Below are 25,070 nucleotides of genomic sequence, written 5' to 3'. Positions count from 1 at the left end.
AGACTTAGGTTATGTGCATATAGATATTAATAGGTTCTTTCAAGTCTTCAACATTTAAAAATGGAGTTTACTGTAGTAAAACATTGCTGGTTGATTCCACTTCACTCATCCTATTTTTAGCCTGTACTTTTTTATAATTGCAACATGAGGCAAAAAGTTCCTATTAAAATCTTGAGCATTCATTCAGCCTTTCAGATGTGGGTTCTTAGATCCTTAATTACAATTGCAGTAGCTCTATGTTAACTTTTTGAATAGTGAGTTCAAAGACCATCTCTCACTGTTAATGTTTTTATTTATTTCATTAATTCATAAACATTGGGTTCTTGGTATGTGTCAATTATGGAGATAGAAAGATGAATAAGATATGGGCTGTCCCCTCAAGAAGCTTCATCTACTGGACCGTAATTATGTATTGTGATGGACTATTTAGATTTCCAATGATGCATTAGAGTACTACCCTCATTAAAAAATACTGAGGAAGTTTTTATCTGCTAAAAGGAGTATTTGTGTGTGTGTGTGTGTGTGTGTGTGTGTGTGTGTGTGTGTGTTTACTACCCCCAAATAATGTTTTCATACTTTAAACAAATCTTTTTTAAAAAGTCTCCAGTCTAGCTTATAGTTTGGGAAGATATGTCCACTTGGGTTTCCTATAATATTGTCTTACAGTGTTAATAGACTTGGTCTTTAAAATTTCTTAGTCTCTTCCATGTTTTAAAGTGTAAAAGTCATCTTATATCTCTTAAGTGTTCTTTTATAAAACCAACCCTTTTGTTCTCAGGAAATTTTTGTAGAATAGATAAATAAACCTGCAGGAAAATGAAAGACTCTTAAGTCTCTCACAGAATTGAAAAAATTTTTAGCCAGCTGCATTATTTACTATTTTATGAACTTTAATAATGCATAGTTCAGTATTTTTGGTTTGCTTTTCTAGGTGATACATGTTCTTTGCAATTAATGATAATAAAAATTAGTTATTTTTTAAACTTTTTTCTCTTATGTTTCACGTTTTGTTGCATTGTATAGAGCAAGGTCCCTTACCCTCAGCACTATTGACACTTTGGGCTGGAGAATTCTCTGTTGTGGGGGCTTTCCTGGGCCTTGCAGAATATTTAGCAGCATTCCTCCCCTCTACCCACCAGATGCCAATAGCACTCCAGTTTCCAAAGTTGTGATGACAAAATGGTTCCAGATATTGCTAAATATCCCCTGAAAAGGTCTAGAATTTCCAAAACATTGTATAATAGTAACAGTGATAGGGGCATCCCTAAGTTGCTTCTAATTTTACAGGGAATAATGCTTCTGGTGTTTTTTCATTAAATACATCAGTTTAGCATAAATAGTCTTTATGAAGTTAAGGAAGTGGACTTTTACTCTTATCTTAAAATAAATAATTGCAATGAGTACTGATTGGTGATAATGTAGGATAAATTCCTTATGGTCAAAAAGAATTATTACAATTCAGTGGACCAAGGCTGGGTAGGGAGTGTGTGTGTGTGTGTGTGTGTGTGTGTGTGTGTGTGTGTTTGTGTGTGAAGGAGTTGGGTGGGGAGTGTTGTGTAACTCCTGATTCTGGACAGTCGACTCATAGAAGCAGAAAAGAATCTGTGCTAAGAGAACACAGCCAAGGCTTTTGCACAGTGAAGGGAAGGAAACCAAATACCAGATTGTTGCTGTAGCTGAGAAACAGTCCTTAGGTATTCCGACGAGATGAGTTCTTCAGCCACTCTTTTCACATGATAATTTATAGCTTGGTTTGTTTTTTCTGAGCTCATTTTATTAGGCTTCTGCTTTCAACATTTCAAGTACAATAATGAAGTTGAGAGTCACTGTTATTAGCTTCCAATGGCCTTGAGAAGTCTGCTTCTGTGACTGAGGTGATGATGGCAGACTTGGCAAAAAGCTGGGGGGTCATGTTCAAACCTTCAAAAGCAGACTAGAGTAGGGGCCACAGACAGATGGCACAGGTGAGAGGAAGCATAAATTCTACCCCTGAGCTGTTCAGACTCCACTGGGCCTGAATGGGCCTCCCTCCGTGGGGGGTTCAGAGGCCCCCTGGACTGGCGGATTTATGTCTGAAAGAGCAGTGCAGTAGAGAGAGATTAAGAATGCTTTCAAAGGGTGCGTGAGGGGGTTGTTCCTCGGTCTTAGCGGTCTGGGACACAGAGCTCTGAGTCTGTGAGGACCTGGGCCGGGGCCAGTTAAGGGAGTAGGGTGGCCTGAGGAATGGAAGGTCACCGGCCAGTTGGGGTTTGTGATAATTATATCCTTGTTTCCTTGAAGGTACCAGCGTCCTTGATTTTCCAGCTTCAAAGAGAGCTGCCTCTGAAATAGGGGGACGTTCACACCTGCTTTGCTGCAGAGATTTCTGCCTTCCTGGCTGCAGACTCAACAAGACAACAACATGTCTGTGGACATTTTCAAGGCCATATTTATATACCAGGCATGGGAAGCTTCTCTTCCACCCTTTCTTCCTAAATGAAAATGAAAAGGTTAGTGTGCCCTGTGAGGATTCAGCAATGAACCTGATTTAATGGTTTTACCTTAAATTCAGATATTTTGTAGGTTAGGAGCTCTAAATCATCATACACACACACACACACACACACACACACACACACACACACACACCCTTCTCCCCTCTCCTTCCAATTCTTACACCACCCCAAAGGAGCGATCATAGAACCACAAGTCTAGTGATTACTAAAGCCAACAGTATACAATACACCTGGAATGTTTGTTTTTTCTTTTTCTTATCCCATTCATCTCCAGATAAGCTGTGCTGACAATAGTTAAGAAGTATAAGCATAGGGGCACCTGGGTCCCTCAGTCAGTTAAGTGTCTGACTTTAACTCAGGTCACAATCTCGCGGTTTGTGGGTTCGAGCCCTGCATCGGCTTGCTGCTGTCAGCACAGAGCCCACTTTGGATCCTCTCTTTCCTCTCCCTCTGCCCCTACCTCACTCTCATGCTATCTCTCAAAAGTAAATAAACATTAAAAAAAAAGTATAAGCACAGTTCTGCTTTTCGTATTTTCCTTGTAGCACATACAATTCCCATGAGACATTTAGAGAGGAGAGAGGTATTTATTTATTTATTTTTGAATGAGACCCTTTTTGTCCACTGGGTGCAATGAATATGATCTAAAAATAGGATTTCCACTGACTAAATGTATGCTTGCTACTCCCTCACCCCAACTTTTCACAGATCATCTGAACTCTCCCATCATTAGGTGTGCAAATTTAAAAATATATTTTGGTTAATAAATTCCCTTTGTTAAAGATGAGATGACTGGTCTCTGACACTTAAAACCCTCAAGAATTAGACTGGAGATTACATGTAACTCCCCGGATCCTGTGCTCTGATGTTTCTCTTGCTGCCATCAGCTCTGTAGACCAAACGTCCCTTCTCTAGGCAAAGAGACGTTTGACCAGGTGCTGGTCAAAACCTTTCTAAAAAATTAGAAAGAGGGAAATATTGTCTATTTTTCTAGCAAGTTCTTGTTCTGACCTTGATAGTGATAGTGGTTACATATACAAAATATTCCCTAACTCTTTTTAACTTTTTCTCTGAGATTGCACAAATACACACTATTATGTTGATGAATTCCCAATTTAGTGACATATAAATAACTAGAATATTCCTCACTGAAACATATAGTCTCTCCCCAACACCCCTCTCTTTGTCTGTCTTTCCTCCTCCTCCCCCCCCCTTCTCTTTCTCTATCTCAATTGTTCTAAGAGAGTCCCTCTTCCTAAGTCATGGTTAATGACTGCGATGACTCCATCCTCCAAAGTCAGCTCCTACCTGTCACCTGGGACCCTGGGATACTGAGCTCTTGCTTGTGATTTAATAACGAGACCCAATGGGGCAGCCCAGGTGCTGTATCTCATACCCTTACTGATTGCCAAGGGAACATTTAATCTGTTGACTTTATTCAGTTATGCTAGTCTGGCAAACATACCTGGAGCTATAAATTATTTAGATGTTTAATGTATCTGGTGTAGAAGGATCTCTCTTATACCTTAGTTATCTAAAAGCAGAAGATGAAAAACCACTTTGTTTGCAAATCATAAAATCTTTAACAGATTGTGCCTTAAAGAGTAAAACAGACATCCCTGACCTTAAAAGTATAACAGGGGTCCAAACAAGCATTGTTAACACATTATCCCCTAAGATAAAAATTATGGCATAAATGTGTTTAGGTTAGAAGTGAAATGTGAAACAAAGGCCTTCCACTGGATAATAACAGACTAGTCTGAAGTGAACACAAGGGTAGACTGTAAATGAGGGGTCAGGAAGGGCATGGCAGAGGCCTTTGCCAGAGTGCCCCCTCCCCCATTACAATGTACTTCCCAATGACAGAGGGAGGGAGATATTTAAAATCCTAGGTAATATGATATAACAAAAACCCTATTAGTATACAAAATTACTACCTAATAGTGAAACATGTCATTGCTTTATTTATTTTTTCACCTTGTACTTAGTATATTTTCAGTAAAATAGAAATTCAGTTCACATTTCATTAAAATAGAAACAAACAACAAAAATAAATGATCTCACAGATCAACTACCGTCACATCACAGGGTAGGAGCCCCTACCTTCCAACTGTTTCATTTACTCTCCTGATGAAAAAGGGTTGATCTGAAGCATAAATAAGCATAATCTATAGCAACACAAAAATATAAACAATAGGGATACCAAAATTATTTGTAAAATTTTTCTTTTACAACTGCCTTGCTTTAAAGGTCCTCTAGAATCAGGTGACATTATTGGGCTTTTATTTGTCATCACCCAAATACTTTAAAAATTTTTGTTTAGCAATGGGAAGCTGTAGGGTTTTATCTATGAGTGCTGGTTCTACAGTCCAGCTGCCTGGACTTGAATTCTTGACTGTTTTATTAGCTGTGTGATGCTGGAGACATTGTTTAACTTTTTTGTACCTCAGTTTTCTCATTTGTAAAATAGGGATATTATTCTCATGGAGTTTGTGGTGGTGAAGTACATACCATGACATATAAGGGCTCAATAAATGTTTAATTATTGGTACTAATCATTTCCTATGTGCTTTAGACTCATTTGTGCATTTCCTCATTTCCTTAGAATAAGCAATGCTGTGAAATAGTTATTATTATGTCCATTTTACTAAAAAGGAAATTTTCCCCTAGACACAGCGTTGAAATAAGCAGAGGCCCAGTTTGAATTCAGGTCCATAAGTTTCTGTGGCAGGTCTGGATCCCCAGAAGTGGACTCTGAGAAAGAGTTATCTGGGGCAGGAAGTTAACTGAAGAGTGCTCAGGGGCGACATCTGTGGGCCACAGGAGAAGCTGCACTATCGTGCCCCCGATGTTGCAATAAAGACCTCAGCCCACACTGTGGGAGCTCAGGCTCTGACATGGCTCCTTAAGAGTTGGACCTCACTGGGGCAGAGGGTTCGCCGTTAACCAGCCTCTTCATGGAATCTGCAGTCTTTAGATGTAGGTTGGCCCGAAGTGGGGTGGCTTTGGGCAAAGCAGCTCTCTTCATCCAAAGGCTATCTCCTGAGAGGGTCTGAGCTAAAGAACTGCCAGCAGCTTTGTCAACACTCAAAGTAGCTAGGGGGGTAAGCAGCTCAGTCTCCAGGGAGAATCTTGGCAGTGTACCACAGGGTCCACACCTTCCTGCAGCCTAGGAGAGTGTTAAAGGTCATCTCATGGACCATGGCAGTTGTGATCACTTCTTCTTTTGCCCAGACTCTCTCAGACCCCATTCATGTTGAGGAGCCAAGGAAGCACATGAACAGACTGTCTCTATGAACCACAGAACGTGCGTGGTGTTTTGAAACAAGCGCAGTAGCTGCTAACCAGCACAAGAACCAAGTAAATCACTGATAGGCACTGGCTGCCATGGTTTATATTCTCTTTATAACTGGCTCTAAGGTCGATCACTTAAAGATGCTTAACTAGCCCAAATTTTTAAAATCCAATCCCTTTAGCAAGCACTTTTTATGTTGTTTATGTCATAATCCATAGGCTAGAGCCACAGAATTTTAAAATCAGAAGGGGCCTAAGAGATCCACCTCCTTCATCTGGGTTGGGGTGGAGGAGAGTGAGTTTGTCAAGGTCATACAGTAAGTTAATAGTTACACACAATGGGATTGAGACCATAAGCATGAAAACTGATATCTCAAGTAGAGTCTAGCCATTTACCAACTGCAAAGAAATTGTAAAAACAAATTCTTGGCTGAAAACTTGAAAGGATACGTTTGGAATGTTATCTTAATGCACATTACAATCTTGAAGTTTCTTGCCATATCCTAGATAAAGTACTGTGTTTATATTTTATTCATTTCCATGCAAGATGGCTTCTAAAATTAAATGCCAAGAATTCTCACTGACAGTGCTTGGTTCACATTTCTTTGATTATATTTTGCTTCTTTTCTGACAATACAATATTTTATGATTAAAGTATTCCTCTACTCCTAGCACTATAGTTTTTCTCCATATAATTGAAACAATTCCATAAATACCATATGGTGTTGGAAATGTTTAAAGAACCTATTTCAGATTTGAGAGTAAAGTCTTATCTTTAAAGTTACTTTCAGAGAACACATCAGACACACAGAGCTGTCAGGTTTGAACTGTACCAACAATTTTATGTTAACTTATTATCTAAAGTGCAATTCTCTGGCACATGGATATATTCATAACCACAAAGATTAGTGCCTAGCCAAGAAAAGAAAAAGCTTTTAATTTTTCATTACCTCTTCACTATACTACCTGGCTGGAGTTAGACATTTAAAAATCTCATATGATTGTTCAGCCTTTCAGAGATGCTAACCCTTAAATTTCCAGCAGAAAACCTTCTGGACAATATCTGAAGAACAGTGGTAGTTTAATATTAGAGTTCAGAGCACAGACTCAAGATCCATATTGCATTGGGTCAAAATCCAGCTTCACCAGCTGTATGACTTTGAGCAAGTTATTGAACCTCTGTAAGATGGGAATAGTACTAGTACTTGGGTCTTGTGGTTGTTGTAAGGATTAAATGAGATACTACATGTGAATGCTTAGAACAAAATAGTGTTCAGTAGCTGCCATATCACTAGAATTTCCCTTTTATTTATTTTTTTTTAAATGTTTTTATTTAGTTTTGAGACAGAGAGAGACAGAGCATGAGCAGGGGAGGGGCAGAGAGAGAGGGAGACACAGAATCCCAAGCAGGCTCCAGGCTCCGAGCTGTCAGCACAGAGCCTGATCCGGGGCTCGAACTCATGGACCGTGAGATCATGACCTGAGCTGAAGTCGGAGCCACCCAGGTGCCCCTAGAATTTCCCTTTTAAACTACAGAGGATTGTACTTTTACAAAGATAGTTAAAGATGCAAACTTAGAGTTACAGATGAAAATGTAAAGATCACTTAAGTGATCATGTTCAATTTTTTTTAAGTTTATTTATTTTTCAGAGAGAGAGAAAGAGAGAGTGCTCAGGGGAGGGGCAGAGATAGCCGGGGAGGGGGGGACAGAGGATCCAAAGCGGGCTACACGCTGACAGCAGTAAGCCCGATGCGGGGCTCAAACCCACGAACCATGAGATCATGACCTGAGCCGATACTCAACTGACTGACCCGCTCAAGCACCCCGATGATGTTAAATTTTTGATTCTTACAATGTAGCTCTTGGGTAAAATAGAATCATAAGCCTAGATAGACCATAAATCTAGATTCTAAACATTCATTCCACAACCTGATACACATAATAAATGAGAAGGTAAATGCTCAATTTTTAACAAGAAGAAATTTGACTCTGGAAGTCAAAGAACAATGTTCCAATTGCTCTAGAAAATCATTCTCCACTGGTAGCAAAATGAAAGCATGCCAATCTACTCACCATTATATGCACAGTATTTTGCACACTGACACACCGGAGGAATTTAAATTTTTTTTTCCAACGTTTATTTATTTTTGGGACAGAGAGAGACAGAGCATGAACGGGGGAGGGGCAGAGAGAGAGGGAGACACAGAATCGGAAACAGGCTCCAGGCTCTGAGCCATCAGCCCAGAGCCTTACGCGGGGCTCGAACTCCCGGACCGCGAGATCGTGACCTGGCTGAAGTCGGACGCTTAACCGACTGCGCCACCCAGGCGCCCCCCCTGGCTCCTTATTTGTGACACATCATAAGCAGGCGGCCCCTTCAAACTCTCAAGTTCCATGAATTAAAGGGCATTGTCAATCAGTCAGTCATTCTACACATATTAAATTCCTCCTGTGTGGGGGCGCCTGGGTGGCGCAGTCAGTTAAGCGTCCGACTTCAGCCAGGTCACGATCTCGCGGTACGTGAGTTCGAGCCCCGTGTCAGGCTCTGGGCTGATGGCTCAGAGCCTGGAGCCTGTTTCCGATTCTGTGTCTCCCTCTCTCTCTGCCCCTCCCCCGTTCATGCTCTGTCTCTCTCTGTCCCAAAAATAAATAAAACGTTGAAAAAAAAAAATTTAATAAAAAAAAAAAAAAACAAATAAGGAGCCAGGGGACACATGACTTAAAACTAATTATGTGGTGGGCACCTGGGTGGCTTAGTCGGTTGAGCATCTAACTCTGGCTCAGGTCATGATCTCGTGGTTTGTGAGTCTGAGCCCCACATTGGGCTTGCTGCTGTCAACACAGAGCCTCCTTCAGATCCTCTGTTCCCCTCTTACTGTCCCTTCCCCCACTTGAGCTCTCAAAAATAAATAAAATATTTTTTAAAAACCTAATTATGTGGTTAGTTGTTAATAGAGCTAGGATCCAAAATGTTGACTCTCTGGCTTGGACACTCAAATAAGTCATTGTCTTCTGTAGTAAATGTGTTCTTAAAAACACCAGTCTCTTGGGGCGCCTGGGTGACGCAGTCGGTTAAGCATCCGACTTCAGCCAGGTCACGATCTCGCAGTCTGGGAGTTCGAGCCCCGCGTCGGGCTCTGGGCTGATGGCTCAGAGCCTGGAGCCTGTTTCTGATTCTGTGTCTCCCTCTCTCTCTGCCCCTCCCCCGTTCATGCTCTGTCTCTCTCTGTCGCAAAAAAAATAAATAAACGTTGAAAAAAAAAATTAAAAAAAAAAACAAAAAAAACACCAGTCTCTTGCAATATTCATGGAGTAAAGAGTAGAAGAAGTTGTTCTATAATCAAATGATTTGAGGAACTGGTGAGTAAAACAAATTAAACCATGGATCTCCAGGAGGGAGATATGGTCCTCTATGCAGCATTTTTGAAGAGGGTTTGACCATAACACCCCCTTGGAAGGGAACATCTTTGTAAACTGGTAGTTTATGAAACACTGGAAAAGACTGACCAGTGGGCCTCAACAAATACTTATTAAACACCTATTACATGCATGTATTATGATAGGAACTATACAAAAAGTTAAGGTGAGTTAGACACCAAAGTGTTCCAGGGGCCTTTAACGAGAGAGGGTAAGAGCAGTGGTGGGGGTGGCGGGGGGAGCTCTTAAGAAAAGGCACGTATAATCTCCGTCTGTGAATTTGATAAGCATCATGAGAAAGGATCAAATAAAATGCTACTAAAATTCAAAAGAGGGGAATTAGGCCAGAGCTCCATGGGAGAAATAACATTTGAAAGGCAGCTGCTGTGCTCACTTCTATACCACCAATGCAACAAATAACATTTGAGATGAATCTTAAAGGATGGGTATGAGGTGAGTTCTTTTAGTAAAGTTCTGCTAGATTTTGTTCATCTGAAAATGTCTTCATTTTATTCTCATTCATGAACCTTAGCTTTTCCGGATATACAGTGGACAGTTATTTCCTTTCAACACTTTGAATATATTATTCCACTGTCTCCTTGCATTTACTGTTGTATTGGTAAGTCCACTAACAGTCTGTGTCAGTCCTTTGTAGGTGATTGTTTCTTTTCTCCCAAGCTGCTTTGGAGATTTTCTCATTGTCTTTGGTGTTCTCCGGTTTCCCTACAAACATGTTTAAGACATAAACTTCTTCTTAATTTATCATGCTAGGGATATGCTATTTCCTATATCTGTGGATTTAGGTCTTTTCATCAGTTCTGAAAAATTCTCAACTACTATTACTTCACATATTAGGCCCTCCATTTTCTCTATCCTCTTCTTCCAAAACTCCAATTAAATATGTATTAGACACTCCCATTTTATCTTCCATATCTTTAACCTTCCCGTTCATACTTTCCATTCCCTTCTTTCCCATGCCACCTTCTGGATATTTTCTGCAGACAGTTCTTCAATTCACTAATTACCTCTTCAGACATTTAACATGTTCATCAAATGTTTACTTTCAACCATTTTATTTTCATTTCTACGGGTTCTTTTATTCTTCTTCAGATCTACCTGGTCATCCCTGAGGGTCCTTTGTTGCTTGCTTATCTTTGGTATTCCCCTCCCCCCACCCCTTATTTCTTTAAATTCTTCGTATGCTCCAATTCTACGTTAGAAAGGCAGCAAAACGTAGTGGTGAAGACTGCAGACTCTAGAATCAAACTACCTAAATCCAAATCGTAGCATTACCACTTAAGAAATGTTGACCTGGGACAATTTACTTAATCTCTCTGTGCCTCAGCTTTTTCATTTATAAAATGGGGGTGACTAGGGTGCCTGGGTGGCTCAGTTCCTTAAGCACCTGACTTTGGCTCAGGTTATGATCTCACAGCTCAGGAGTTTGAGCCCCATACAGGGCCCTCTGCTGTCAGCACAGAGCCCATTTCGCATCCTCTGTCACTCTCTCTCTCTCTGCCCCTCCCCTGTGCTCTCTTTGTGTCTCTCTCAAAAATAAATAAATAAATAAATAAATAAATAAATAAATAAACCTACCTAACAAAATAAGTATTATTCTTAAAAAAAAAATAAAATAAAATGGGGATGATAATAATAATACTTGCTTCATAGAATTGTTATGACAAGTAAATAAGTTAAAATTAAAAACATTTTTGCAGTGGTGCTTAGCACTTAAATCATTGCTTTGACCATTTTTGTAAATTAAAAAATATATCCTATATCTGAGAATTCCAGTATTTGAAGTCCTTGGGGTCAGACTGGATGTTTGTTTTTCTGCCAACTCTCTCTCTCTCTCAGTGGACTGCCTCCTTCTGGGCTTGGTGATCTCAGATTTGAACTCAAACATGGATCTTAATGGCCTTCCTATTGTGAGGATTTGTTTCTGCTTTTTTTGGGGGGGTAGAGGGAAAATACCAACCTGAGACCTTCTGCCCCTTTTGGGGTGTCCTGGCCTAATGCAGAAGTCTCAGATTCTTGGCTTCCCCATCTTGTGATGCTTTAGAGCTTCTAACACTGCTACTAATTTGCACTGGCTCTCAGGACAACCCAATTTTCTTATTTTCCTAGCACTCTGACTCCGAGTTCTGGTTTCAAAGCATTTTTGGGGAGAAGAGCTGTCCTTAGACAATTCCCTCACTACCGACATGCCCAGCAATGTATTTAAAAAGTGATTCAATTCTGGGGTGCTTGGGTGGCTCAGGCAGTTGAGTGATCAACTTCAACTCAGGTCATGATCTCACATTTCTTGGGTTTGAGCCCCATGTCGGGCTCTGTGCTGACAGCTCAGGGCCTGGACCCTGCTTCAGATTCTGTGTCTCCCTCTCTCTCTGCCCCTCCCCCGCTCATACTCTGTCCCTTTCTCTCAAAAATAAATAGACATTAAAAAAAATGATTCAGTTCTTTTGTGGTTATAAGGCCTTCAGAGTACCTGGTTATCTACAATGCCTGAAGCTACCTCCTGCTTCGTATCAGTCAGAATTGGCTAGCTTATGCTGCAGCAATAAACAACCCCCAAACATCAGTGGCTTAGAAGAACAAAAGTTTCTTTCCCACTTATGCTACACATCCATCTTAGGTCAGCAGAGCCTCTGCTCCATGTCATACTTACTCAGGGACTCAGGCTAATGGAGTTTTGACCATCTGGCACATTGTCAGAACCTGTAACAGGGGAAAATAAATATGATGGTCATGCTGTGGCTGTTCAGGGCTTCCATCTAGACGTTATGCACAGTATTCCCATCACACTTACTTGACCAAAGCAAGTCACGCTTGCTTGCAGCAAGCGCTGCAAAACACCCCCCCCCCTTTTTAATGCTGCATAAACATGTGAAAATCACAAGATTATCCTTATAAGAGAGTGAAGCACAAAGGACCACACATAACTCCAAGGAAGTGCTTAGGAAGGAGAATGGGAACTATCAGTGACCATCACTAACAATTACTACATGCTTCTTTTTTCCACCTAAAATTATAAATATTATTATGTTCTTATACAGACTTGGTAAGTATCTTTAAAATTTTTATTATGAAAATCTCAAATGCAAAAAACTATAAAAAATAGTAGCATATAGGGGTACCAGAGTGGTTTAGTAAATTAAGTGTAGACTCTTGATTTCAGCTCATGAGATCAAGCCCCACATCAGGCTCCACACTGACAGTGCATGGAGCCTGCTTTTGATTCTTTCTCTGTCTGTCTCCCATTCATGCTTGCTTTCTCTCAAAATAAATAAATAAACTGGGGTGCTGGGTGTCTCAGTCGGTTGAGTGTCCAACTTCAGCTCAGGTCATGATCTCACAGTTCATGGGTTTGAGCTCCGCTTCGGGCTCTGTGCTGACAGCTTAGAGCCTGGATCCTGCTTCAGATTCTGTGTCTCCCTCTCTCTCTGTCTCTCCCCCCATGCTCTCTCTCTCTCTCTCTCTCTCAAAAATAAACATTAAAAAAATTAAAAATAAATAAACTTAAAAAAGAAAACAATAATAAACCCCATAACTACAATTTTAAATATCTGAATAATAGTCTAGATGGGGAGGATTCAAATACATTTTATCATGAAATATTTCAAACATACTAAATTTAAAATGTTGAGAGCTTTTATATTAAAAAGTAATATATACCTCTCATTAAAAATTTTTTGATATAAAAAAGATAAAGAAGAGTGCCTGGGCGGTTCAGTCGGTTGAGCGTCCGACTTTGGCTTAGGTCATGATCTCACAGCTTGTGAGTTCGAGCCCCACGTCAGGCTCTGTGCTGATAGCTCAGAGCCTAGACCTTGCTTCGGATTCTGTGTCTCCCTTTCTCTCTGCTCCTAACCCACTCGCATTCTGTCTGTCTCTCAAAAATAAATAGACATTAAATTTTTTTTTAAAAGATAAAGAAGAATGACCAGAATTTAAAAAAAAAATTTTTTTTTCAACGTTTATTTATTTTTGGGACAGAGAGAGACAGAGCATGAACGGGGGAGGGGCAGAGAGAGAGGGAGACACAGAATCGGAAACAGGCTCCAGGCTCTGAGCCATCAGCCCAGAGCCCGACGCGGGGCTCGAACTCACGGACCGCGAGATCGTGACCTGGCTGAAGTCGGACGCTTAACCGACTGCGCCACCCAGGCGCCCCCAGAATTTTAATAGATGTACATTCCAAATGGAAAAGAAAGTACCAAAAGTGTGGGTATTAGAGTATGGTGAATATTTGCAGAAAAGCAATTAGCTTAGTTAAATGATAACCCCTTCTGTTGAATAGAGGGAATTGAAAGCCACTGGAAACAACATAAATTCAATCCAGCCTTTATTGGGCACCTACTATGTAAAGGCACTGGGATATAAAAAGGAATAAAATGCAGTCCTCACCATCTAGTAATATGATTGAAAACATAACTAGGAAGATTAATCTAGGCCATCATAGGAGTGACCAGACACCAATGTGAAGAAACCAACTTCGAAATTACTGCAATAGTCCAGGTAAAATCTCAGGAGATACAGGATGAGGAGGCTGATGGTGGAGATGGAAAGGAATACATTGAGAGATCTTATGGAGATCACATCTGTAGAATATTCTAATTACCTAGATATGGGAAGCAAGGAAAGGAAAGACCCAGAGATCATTTGAAGATTGTAAACACAAAGGACAGGGAGAAAAAACCCATTAATAGAACTAGAAACACCAGGAAGAGGTGTTTTGGTAGTATACATATTGAATTTGAGATTCCATGAGTATACCCTGATGGAAGTTGGATTTATGAAAACAGAAATTGGAAATCAGAGTCCATGGCTTATACCATTTGCAGAAGATGAAATTGCCAAGGAAGAGCACTGTAAAACACCCCTCCCTTCTTAATGCTGGATAAACATGTGAAAATCACAAGATTATCCTTATAAGAGAGTGAAACACAAAACTATTCTTCCATCCAAAAATCTTGTCCTGTCACAATGAATGAAATTCCATCCTTATGGATCCATTCTTCTGTGTCTTGGGAGCTTTTTAGTTTTCAGTGTCCCCAGTTACAATGCCGATATCCCCGAATGATCCTTAGGAGTTGATCAGAAAATACTTTACCCAGCATGGGTTTATCATGGACTTTCTCAGCTGACAGTGGGCATTAGTTTGAAGTGCTGTGGAGGTTGATCTCCTACTCAGGAGATCAGGAAGAGGCAGCAGGAATCTGAATGGAAAGTGATCTGGTATTAGACCAAACCACTGAGTCTTTCAAGAGTCTTTCGAGACCCAGCTGTGGGACACATGCATGTGCACACACAGTCACACACACACACACACACACACACACACACACACACACATGTTGTTGGCCAAATGTACATAGTGAGAATGTGGTATAAAGTTCAGCATGGACAAGTCAGCACTGTAGCTTGGTTTGACAGTTGGGATGTTTATATGTCAGGTTGGTTGCCTGAAATATTACATTGGTTCCCTTTCCCTTCATTCAAACTGACTTCCAGGCTTTGCAATGCTTTGCCTGGAAAATTTGAGCCAAGCTCAAAATTGGATACAGCCTCTTCAGGTAAAATGCACTTTGGTACTAAGCAGGAGAGCCATAGAACACAAAAAATGGTTAAGATGGTAAATTTTGTTCTGTGTATTCTGATACATGTGTATTACAACAAGAAATAAATGTAACATTTATGATCTTAAAAAAAAAATGTTTGTGCCTTGAAGCACCATGAAGGGTGGTCTGGAGAGGGAGGGCTCAGGGAGGATGCCTTTGAGAAGTGATGAGTCTAGGAGAAGAGGTCCCCTTCAGGAAAAAGTGCAGAATCATCTAAGATGGGTGTCTTCTCCCTGCTTCCTGGCAGTGTCTAGATAGGCAGCATCCAGTGGGGAGAGGCTACATGAGCAAAGCCCAGTCCCAGCATGGCCAATGAGTGCCTCCTGGGCCCCAGGTGAGGAACAGAGTACTACTCAGCCTGGAACAGAGAGGGCAAGGATTTAATCTCTTTTGTACATCACTACTTATCAGCTACAAGTCAGGCTTGGCACATGGTATGTGTTCAATAAATATTTGTTGAACAAATGAATAATAATGATAAGGCCGAGCCCTGGTGTTATATAAGACCCCTGGACTTCTGTACAAGCCTGTGGATTGGAAAGAGGCAGGTGGATAGTTACCTTTCTCACAAGTCTGGCAGGAGGGGGACTTGGAGTCAGAATTAGGTGGATTTAAGGAAAATAATAGTGACATATTGCACATATGATAGGCAATGTTTATTTATTATTTATTTATTTTTAATATAATTTATTGTCAAGTTGGCTATCATACAGTGTATACAGCGTGCTCTTGGTTTTGGGGGTAGATTCCCATGATTCACTGCTTACATACAGCACCTGGTGCTCATCATAACAAGTCTGATAGGCAACTTTAAAAAATACTATTTCCCAGGGGTGCCTGGGTGGCTCAGTCAGTCGTGTCTGACTTCAGCTCAAGTCATGATCTTGTGGTTCATGGGTTTGAGCCCTGCATTGGGTTCTCTGCTATCAGCACAAAACCCGCTTCGGATCCTCTGTCTGTCCCCTTCTCTTTCTGCCTCTCCCCTGCTTGTGCTCTTTCTCTCTCTCTCAAGAACAAATAAATATTAAAAAAAAAAAGCTATTTCCCTGCATCCTTTGCCATATGTTATGTAACATATTTTATTTGCAAATAAATTATGCTTTCAATTACATAAATGGTAGATGTTCATTTACCAGTGGATAAAGAATTTTCAACACTAGCATAAACAGTGTAAGAGCTGTAATTCTCAGAGTGGAGGTACAAAAGCTTTTTCCACTTGGGATCTCTAGAGAATCAGACATCCTGCCCATGGACAGCCATGGGTATGAGTCAAGTCTAGGATAAACCAGTAGGGCCTCCACCTGTCTCCCCTAGGCCTTGAGGTCAGGGGCTGCAGTGGAGAGGGTTGGAGGGTAAATGCAGGAGACCTGGGTCCCACTCCTAGCCCTGTCACCACATGGTCTCGGGTAAGCCCTTTAACCTCTTCTGCCAAACAAGTGTCAGGTTTGATGGTCCCCAAGATAGGGCTGGGGTTCAGCCCGCACACACTTTGTCCAACCATCCCGATGTCTATGGAACTGTGTCTTCTGACTGGTTTAGCATCTACAATTTGGCGGTTAAATATTTTCAATGTCATCCTCACTGTCAGGTCTCTTCCATGTGAAGACAGTCTCTTACAGGTCTGCAGAAGACAGGTAATTTGGCTTTCCAGAAGCAGGAGAGCCATAGACACTCATCCAAAGCATCAACTTATCTGATTATAGGGGCGCCTGGGTGGCTCAGTTGGTTAAGTGTCCAACTTCGGCTTAGGTCACAATTTCACAGTTTATGGGTTTGAGCCTCGCGTCAGGCTCCGTGCTGACAGCTCAGAGCCTGGAGCCTGCTTCAGATTCTGTCTCCCTCTCTCTCTGCCCCTCCCCAACTCATACTCTGTCTCTATCAAACATAAATAAACATAAAAAAATTTAAGAAAGCATCAACTTATCTGATTATAAATATTACTCCTGATGACTCCAAGAACAGTTATCATGAACCATATAAAACTAACTGCTTATCACTGGCTCTGTGCTCCAATTTTCCATTTTCCACCATCCTCTAATACTTTTCTCCCTCTACTGTAAAGTGATATGTTCCCTGACTTCAAAACTTCAACCTTCCCCGTTGATGTGGAAAATAAAAGAAGGCTTAAACTCAGAGCATCTGGGGTTGTCCCATGAAGCCTCATCATTCCTCTCAGGAAGAAAACAAAACACAAAGAGAAGCTGCTAAGGTAAGACACTGTCTAGCAGCCAGGGAGCAGTCTGTGTTCTCATTGCTCCATACCTTGCCCTCTACCCAGAACATCCTCTCTAAACCCTTTCTCCTGATGACCTTCAACCCATCCTTCAATGCCCCAACCCGTAATTATTTTACTTCCATAACACTTGTTACTCCTCCCCTCTCCACTGTTATAGAACTTGCCATTTGGTGATACAAGTATTATTTATAAGTCTACTTCCCAACTAGAACTCTTTAAGGACAGAGATTGGGTTTTGTTCTCCGTGTCCCATTGTCCAGCACAACACGCGGCATGGATAAGTCAGATGTGCAAGAAATGTCATTCATGTCCTAAATAACACTAAGCTCACTGCCTCCCCACCTATCCCGTAGCTAAGCGAACCAGGAACACATGTGTCGCCCTTGATCTGGACAAGTCAGATTTGCTTACAAAATTTTGAACTAAAGAGTATAAGAGGGGTGCCTGGGTGGCTCAGTTAGCTAAGCATCTGACTTTTCTTTTAAGTTTATTTATTATTTTGAGAAAGGGAGAGAGTGGGGGAGGGGCAGAGAGAGAGGGAGAGAGAGAATCTCCAGCAGGCTCCATACTGTCAGTGCAGAGCCTGACGAGGGGCTAGATTCCAAGAACTGAGATACCATGACCTGAGCCAAAATCAAGAGTTGGACCCGCCACTGACTGAGCTCCCCAGACACCCCTAAGTGTCCAACTCTTGATCGCAGTTCAGGTCTTGCCCTCAAGGTAATTAATCAAGTCCTGTGTTTGGCTCCATGCTGGGCATGAAGCCTGCTTGAAAAAAACAAACAAAAAAAACAAAACAAAACAAAACAAACAAAAAAATAAGAGTTAGGGCTAAGACTCAGAAAGTTTGGCACTGGAAGGTCTCATAAAACTCTGACCTCCAAAATTCAACCTTGACACAAGAACTTTGGTGCAGGAAGTTTATCTGGGAGGTTATTCAAGGAAGTACAAATGAGGGTGGGGAAAGTGAGGCAGAGAAGGGAGAAAAGCCCATATAAGGTGTATTAACAAGCAGGTTGTGACCATGGGAAATTGTGGTTTAATCCTGCTTGAGATGCCCTGAGAAACTGTGAGGGACATACCTCAGAACGGCCCCACTGAAGAACCAGAAGGCTGGGGCATTTCTGCAGTGACTCCTGGTGTCTACTGTTTGGGGTTGCACATTCCTGCAGCCCAGCAAGCTTCCTGGTACAAGAAAACAACTCTTTGAGGAGCATAGAGATGTGGATGCTTGAGGCGGGGAGTTGCCAGTCCATGAAAGATGGTCTACCACTATTGCAGGTGAACAGGGCCAGGATGGGCCAGAGAACCTGGGCAGTACATCAACAACACCTGCTACAGTCACCCAAAGCCAAACCAAGCGTAAGTGATGGAGCAGTGGGAGCCAAGAGCCTTACAGAGGGGGCTGATCCCCAGAGAGGAGAATGGTAGGGAAGCTGGCAGAGAAGGAGGAGAAGCAGAGAGCACAGACAGCACAGTCACAGACACAGAGCAGAGGTCTGGCCATCACCCTTTCTATTTAGCAGCAGCCTGAAGAGGCCCACGTGGCACAGTCCCCATAGAGATATGACACAGGCTTTGCAGCTGGCCACCAGTCTTCCATCATCCTCTCTTCCATAATTTCTCCCCGCTCCTATTCGTGTATTTGTTGGTCCATCCTTCTGAGCTTCGCTGACCTGTCATGAGTCAAAGGACTCCTATCTATATCCTTATTTATCTGCTGAGCTAAACTCTCTGCTTTTTTATCCAATGACTTGGGGGTCTACAGCCTCTGGAAAACTTGTATTCTAACATCTAACACAACACTCTCCTTTTTATTCCTTTGCAGTAGGTCCCGTATTATTACCTAGACCCTTTGGGTCAGCCATCCTGGGTCAAATTTGTTTGCCAGAATACAAAATGATGGCACAAAGGGAGGCCAGGGCAGAAAAAACAGTATACATCACAGGACACATCTAACTCTGGTAGTGTAGTAAAGAGTTCAGCTTGTTGGCTGGAAGCAGCCACTAATTAAGCAGTACTAATTAATGCTCACTGGCTGAGAAAAGTCAGAATGGTTTCTTTACTCTAGATCTCATTGGCTGAGAGCATCTGATGACACTCAGAGACTGGGGAGAAACTGTATATACACTCACCATGTTTTTTTAAAAAAAGTTTTATTTATTTAAGTAATCTCTGCACCCAATGTGGGGCTTGATCTCATGACCCTGAGATCAAGAGTTACATGTTTTACTGACTGAGCCAGTCAGGTGCCCCTACACTCACATTTTTATTTTGGAAAATATCTCAGATAAAAATAGTGCAATAATTATTTGATATTGAGGAGGATAATCCTAAATATTAAAAGTATTCCCTGATGCTTAATTCTAAGGGGGTTCTATTCTATCAACAATAAATCCCTTTTACTTAAATTAGTTTGAGAGGCTTTCTGTTCCTTTCCCATCAGACCATCCTATGTCAATATCATGCCACCTGTATTAGTCAGGGTTCTTCAGAGAAACAGAACCAACAGGAGGGAGGGAGGGAGAGACAGAGAGAGAGGGAGATGGAGAGAGATTTTTATATTTTTAAGGAATTGGCTCACTTGATTGCAGAGAATAACAAGTCCAAAATCTGCAGGGGTAACCCATTGGTGGGAGACCCAGGGAAGAGGAGCAGTTTGAATCCAAAGGCAGCCTTCTGGCAGAATTCCTTCTTCCTCAGGAGAAATCAGTCTTCTTTCTATAAGGCCTTCAACTGATTGGATGAGGCCCACCTACATTATGGAGGGTAATCTACTTCACTCAAAGTCTACTGAATAAAAAGACTAAACAAAGTCTACCGACTGAGTAAATCTCAACTAAAAAGATAATCTCAACCAAAAAAAAAAAAAAAAAAAAAAAACCTTCACAGAAACATCTGGAATAATGTTTGACCACATAGCTGGGTTGAGACAAAAAATTAACCATCACACCCCCATCTCTGATCCTTAACAGTGGCTGCCTTGAGGACCACGTTGCAAATGACTCTGAAGCCACTTCAGACTCAATAGGAAAGAACACCCCGGTGAACTAGTAACGTCTGCTCTGAGCACAGAAGGGAGGAGAGATAGCCTGTGTCATCTATTTGCTATTCCGTCAATAGAAGTTTTTAGTTCATGCTTATGGAATGAATGAACAAATGACAAATTCTGTCCATTTTGCCATTAAACCTAGGACTAATCTCGATTCAAGCTTGGATTGTTTTGACATTAGCCAGGCAGGCCGAGCAAATTCTCAAGTGTGCCTGAAAACACGCACATGAACCCTCCCAGCAGCTTTGTTAGCAATGTCCCCAGAGTGGAAATAACCCCATTGTCCATCAGCAATACATGTAACAGTTCAGTAAATAAAAAATATTCTGTCACAATGATCATGCCGTGATGAATATGGACTAGAGCTCCATACAACACAAGGTACTCTTACAAACATAATGGAGCAAAAGAAGCCAGATACAAAAGAACAATACATTAATTCCATTTATATAAAGTTCCAAGACATAAAAGTAAACTATATTCTATATAGATGCACACTTGGTGTTTTGCTTAAAAAAGCAAAGAAGTGGTCCCTATGAGTGCCACAATAGTGGTTATCTCTAAGAGCATGAGAGGGGTTATGGGGGAAAGTTAGCAATAGTATATACATCTTGACTTGGGTGTTAACTTTATTTTTTAAAAATTTTAATGTTTATTTATTTTTGAGTGAGAGAGAGAGACAGAGTGTGAGCGGGGGAGGGGCAGATAGAGAGGGAGACACAGAATCCGAAGCAGGCTCTAGGCTCTGAGCTATCAGCACAGAGCCCGAATCAGGGCTTGAACCCATGAACCATGAGATCATGACCTGAGTCAAAGTTGGACCCTTAACTGACTGAGCCACCCAGGTGCTTCTGGGTATTAACTTTAAAACAACTTGTTAAATGGCTTTTTTCCCCTGTGTGTTAAACTTGACAATCAGAAACTTAAAAAAGATGTTCCCAAGGTCTCCTTATGCCAATTCCTGAAGGAAAAAAAGAAAAAAAAGCAAACATGCAGGGGACATCATAAACCTCTGACCCACTCCTCATTTAGACTCTGGCTAAAGTGTCCAGTCACCGACTTTCCAGCCTTCTTCCTCACTAGTGTCTACTTTGTACCCTTTCCTGTCTTGCCTCTTCCTCCAGAACAAATGTCTCCATTTTAGTACAGTGAGTAGATTTATAATATAACAAATCTAACAGTTGAAAGTCCTAAAATTCATCCTCAGCAAAACTTGCAAAGCAGCTGCAAAAAAAGATGAATGCCACCCGTGGGATCAAAAGCCTAGAAGGGTTTCGTGGAAAAGTTCAGTAGTGTGTGCATGCAAAGTCTATTGTGAGCATAAGGCCCCATTAGAGGATAGAGTGTCCGCCCGTCTCATTACGGGCTGGAAGTTTCCGAAGGCTGTCCTTTCTAGTACAGAACCCCTGTTAGGCTCTCGTGATTTGCCTTCTAGGATCCTACGTTTAAAATTCGGAATGCAGCTTAGACAGACACAAGCAGAGCGATTTTAAGGGCAGGTGCTGGAAGTTTATTTTTACCTCTTTTCATAGTCTTTAGTACTTAGAAATTTTTAGTTAAATATACTTCTTCCCTCTGGAAAACAGATTCACCTCTCTCCCACCTCTGCCTGGGGAATAACAAATTTCATATGGAAACCTGAAAACCCATAGAGAAATATGCGATGCTTCAGACACCTCATGTCAGACTCGCTGTCACAGACCCCGGTTTGGGTCAGGCTGTTTAAGCATCTTTGGAACAAGCATTTATCTAGAGGGGTCATTTTATAGATCCATTAAATCTACATTTTCTCTCGGGCTCCTTTCCCTAGCTCCCCTCAATCCTGCTCTAGTCACACACTCTAAAAACCCCCCTTAAGCCTCAGAAATAAATCTCTATAAACTGCCAAGTGTTCAATCAGGTTTTTGCTATATCTCTTTGCAATTAGAATAAATTTACTGCTGGGAGATATGGGGGGAAATATGCAAGGTACTCCTTGGATAAATACACTGCAGCGAGAAAAGTAGAGGCTCTGTAAAAATTATCTCTGTGAATTCAACAAGGATCAAGGTCACTGGAGATGCTACATACCAGGGAATGTTAATTAATGGGCCTGCAGCTGGTGGTACCACTTGGCTGCCCAGCTCCAGCTGCTCGCTCCATATTTCTCTCGTTTGTAGGACCATTCTTGGATCAAATCCCATCTCTTTTTTTCCTCCAAGTACAAAAAGTACATAAGTCTATCCTGGAAGGATGCCAACCTTTCAGAGAACTAAGGAAAGTGTTGTTTCTTAGCTATTTTTATCTCCTTTTTTAAGAAAGGACACTCTATCACCTCGGGAGCTGGATTACTTGTAATCAGCGTTCAGGCTGTGGCCTGAGGTCACCGTTCTGGCACCGTCCACAGGGAGGTGTCCTGAAGACGGAGGGCAGAGAGGGACGCTTGTAACCCCCCCCCACCCCCACACCCCTCCCCAAACTTCTTCTACTAAAGTAGAAGATACCTGAAAAGATGTTTCCCTTCACTATCTTCTTCATGACAAGGTTTGCAATTTAGGCCAGGCTGGAGGCAAGGTCAAAATGCAACCAGAATGCACTCAACATCTCAGAGATGAAGAGAGAGAGAGGGAAAAAGACAGGAGAAAAGGAGAAAAGAAAATTCTGAAGAAGAGGCAGAAGGTATTTCTAGCGTCAGGGTAGCCTATTTATTCCACTTAAACCTGCTGGAAAGCATTAAATGAGACCAGGCATGTAAATCACTCAGCACGCTTACCAGGGACACAGGCTGCTATTGTTAATTGTAGTAAAATTTCAGCTAGAACGTAGAACAGAAGTGTTCAATATGGGCCCTCTCATTACTTGCCTGGGAGCTGTATTTAAGCAGTGCATTGTTGTTTTAGTATAGACTTCAGAGTCAGAAAGATCTAGGCTTGTGCACCTGCTCAATCACTTAAGTAGCTATTTGTCACTTGGCTGCTGCATTAGCCTTTTAGACCTCAACTTTGTCATCTCTAGAATGGGGCTAATAATCGTTACCTGTCTCAAGGCTATTGAGTGGATTGAATGAGATACAGCATGTAAAACCTTTGGCAAAGTGTTTGATACCTGGTTAATCTCAATCAATATTCATTGTTATAATTGGGGCTCTTAGAATTGTTTCCATAGGTCAGCAAGGGAAGATGATTCTTTTCCTGGTGGAAAAGTGTTTCAGGAAAAGAGTTGGCCTCTCTGGGCAGGTGAAGACAGCTTAAGAAGAAGTTTTCTAAAGCAGTGAGAATGGTCCTACTTGCTTCTGTCTTAACAAGCCTTGTTTTTCTTCTCATTTGGAAACTTTCTTTCCTTCAGTGTTACATAGTGGAGGGACTGGGCGTTCTTCCACACAATGACAGACACGCAGATCTCGCCCAGAAATAACAGGGAAATGCCTGACACTGCTTCTTGAAGGAATTCTCCAGGTAGTAATTAGCCCTCAGCTCCAGGCTCAGGGCCCTGGGGATGGTTGCCCCACTCCCTGCTAAGGCAGGCAACTCATCATCCGCTTGGGCCCAGTTCCTTCACAAGGGGGACCCAGCTTTACTGAGCCCTTTTTTAGGGAAGGAAGAATGTTCTTAAAAATGGGGAAGTGTTTTCCATTACTACTCCAAACTGTAAAATGATATTTGGGCCTTTTAAAAGACTTGGGAAATTTTCTGATATTAAGGAATATGGATTTAAAGAAGGCTTGGGGGATTAGATTTTTCCTCCTCTTTGAAGCATTTGAAACAACTTTAATCTGCTTTTAGACTTCTTTCCAATTTGGTATGGCATTCTAGCAGAGCATTGTTGCCTTCCTTGTGGAACTGATACTTTTGTGCCTCTTTTAAAAGGCATGAGGAGAAATATTTGGGGTGGGGAAAAAATAAAGCTTGAATTTAAAGGAACAAGATTTCTAAGATTCTTGAAAGACATTTTTAAATTTGTGTTTCGAGTGTAAGAAAATCAAACAAACAAAAGCCTAGTTGTATATGCAACTACAGTGGTCTGACTTACTCATAACTAATTTCCTGTGGTTGGTCCTTCTATGATACATACGGTGCTTTACTATATGCAAAAAAAAAAATTTAAATACTCTCATGTAATAATACTACTCTGGGAGGCAGGTATTATAATCATTTCACCAACAAGAAAACTGGGGCTTAGGGAGTCAAAATTTTGCTTAAATAAAATGTAGTATGTCAAGAACTTTAACTTGGGACTCCAGGCTTTGAACCCAACACCTTTTCCACAACATCCCATTACTTTTAACTTCTCATGTGGCCTAGGTAGCCCGTAGCCCCCATCAACTTTCCGTGCCTCAGTTTCTTGATCTGTGAGATGAGAACAATACCACTCTGGCTTCCTTTCAGGGACTGGAGGATAGATTTTCCGGGACAAGTCCATCTATCACGTGACCAAGATTTCCAGGAACAATGTACAGTTCAGACAATGAGTCCGAACGAAACATATTCTGCATTATCCCGAGGGATGGGGAATCTGGAGAGGCAGCAGAGGGGAAGGTGGGGACACAGTTGTCAGTCTGGGAGCCTTAATGCCCTCCAGCTATAAGAGAGGAGGTAAGTGTATGATCAAAGTAAATGAAAACTAAACCAGCTGTGCAAGCCTAGAAGAATACATAGTTTTGAAATACCTAGGAAAATGCTATATTCTTCTTTTTATTTATTTACTTATAACAACTATATCTATTCATTGTTAAAAGAATGAATACGAAAGTGTATTATTAAAAAGTGCATCCCTCCTTCATCTGTTCCTCACCTACTTCGCTTGCTAGACTCCCCACTGTTACATCTGTTTATTTCCTAGAATTTTCTCATTCAAATACTGTGTGTGTGTGTGTGTGTGTGTGTGTGTGTGTGTACATATGCGGGCATTCAGATACACTTTATACAGTTTCACATATGTATTTTTAAATGGGTCATACAACCCATATTGTTCTATA

The 25,070-nt window shown here is 41.4% G+C and overlaps 1 long non-coding RNA gene across 1 annotated transcript in view; it reads right to left on the bottom strand.

Moving 5' to 3' along the window:
- Positions 1–274: 274 nt before the first annotated feature.
- The window catches only part of LOC123601546, a 60,654-nt gene continuing 35,858 nt past the window's right edge, over positions 275–25,070 (bottom strand). Inside the window, exons 3-4 of the long non-coding RNA XR_006714155.1 lie at positions 11,876–11,925; positions 275–2,471 (exon numbers count right to left, since the gene is read on the bottom strand). This is a non-coding gene — a long non-coding RNA (uncharacterized LOC123601546). The remainder of the gene's footprint in view (positions 2,472–11,875; positions 11,926–25,070) is intronic.

Source organism: Leopardus geoffroyi, chromosome D1 (assembly GCF_018350155.1).
Source record: "Leopardus geoffroyi isolate Oge1 chromosome D1, O.geoffroyi_Oge1_pat1.0, whole genome shotgun sequence".
NCBI lineage: Eukaryota > Metazoa > Chordata > Mammalia > Carnivora > Felidae > Leopardus > Leopardus geoffroyi.
Note: the sequence above shows the minus strand (reverse complement) of the source record. Positions and strands in the feature narration are given on the sequence as shown.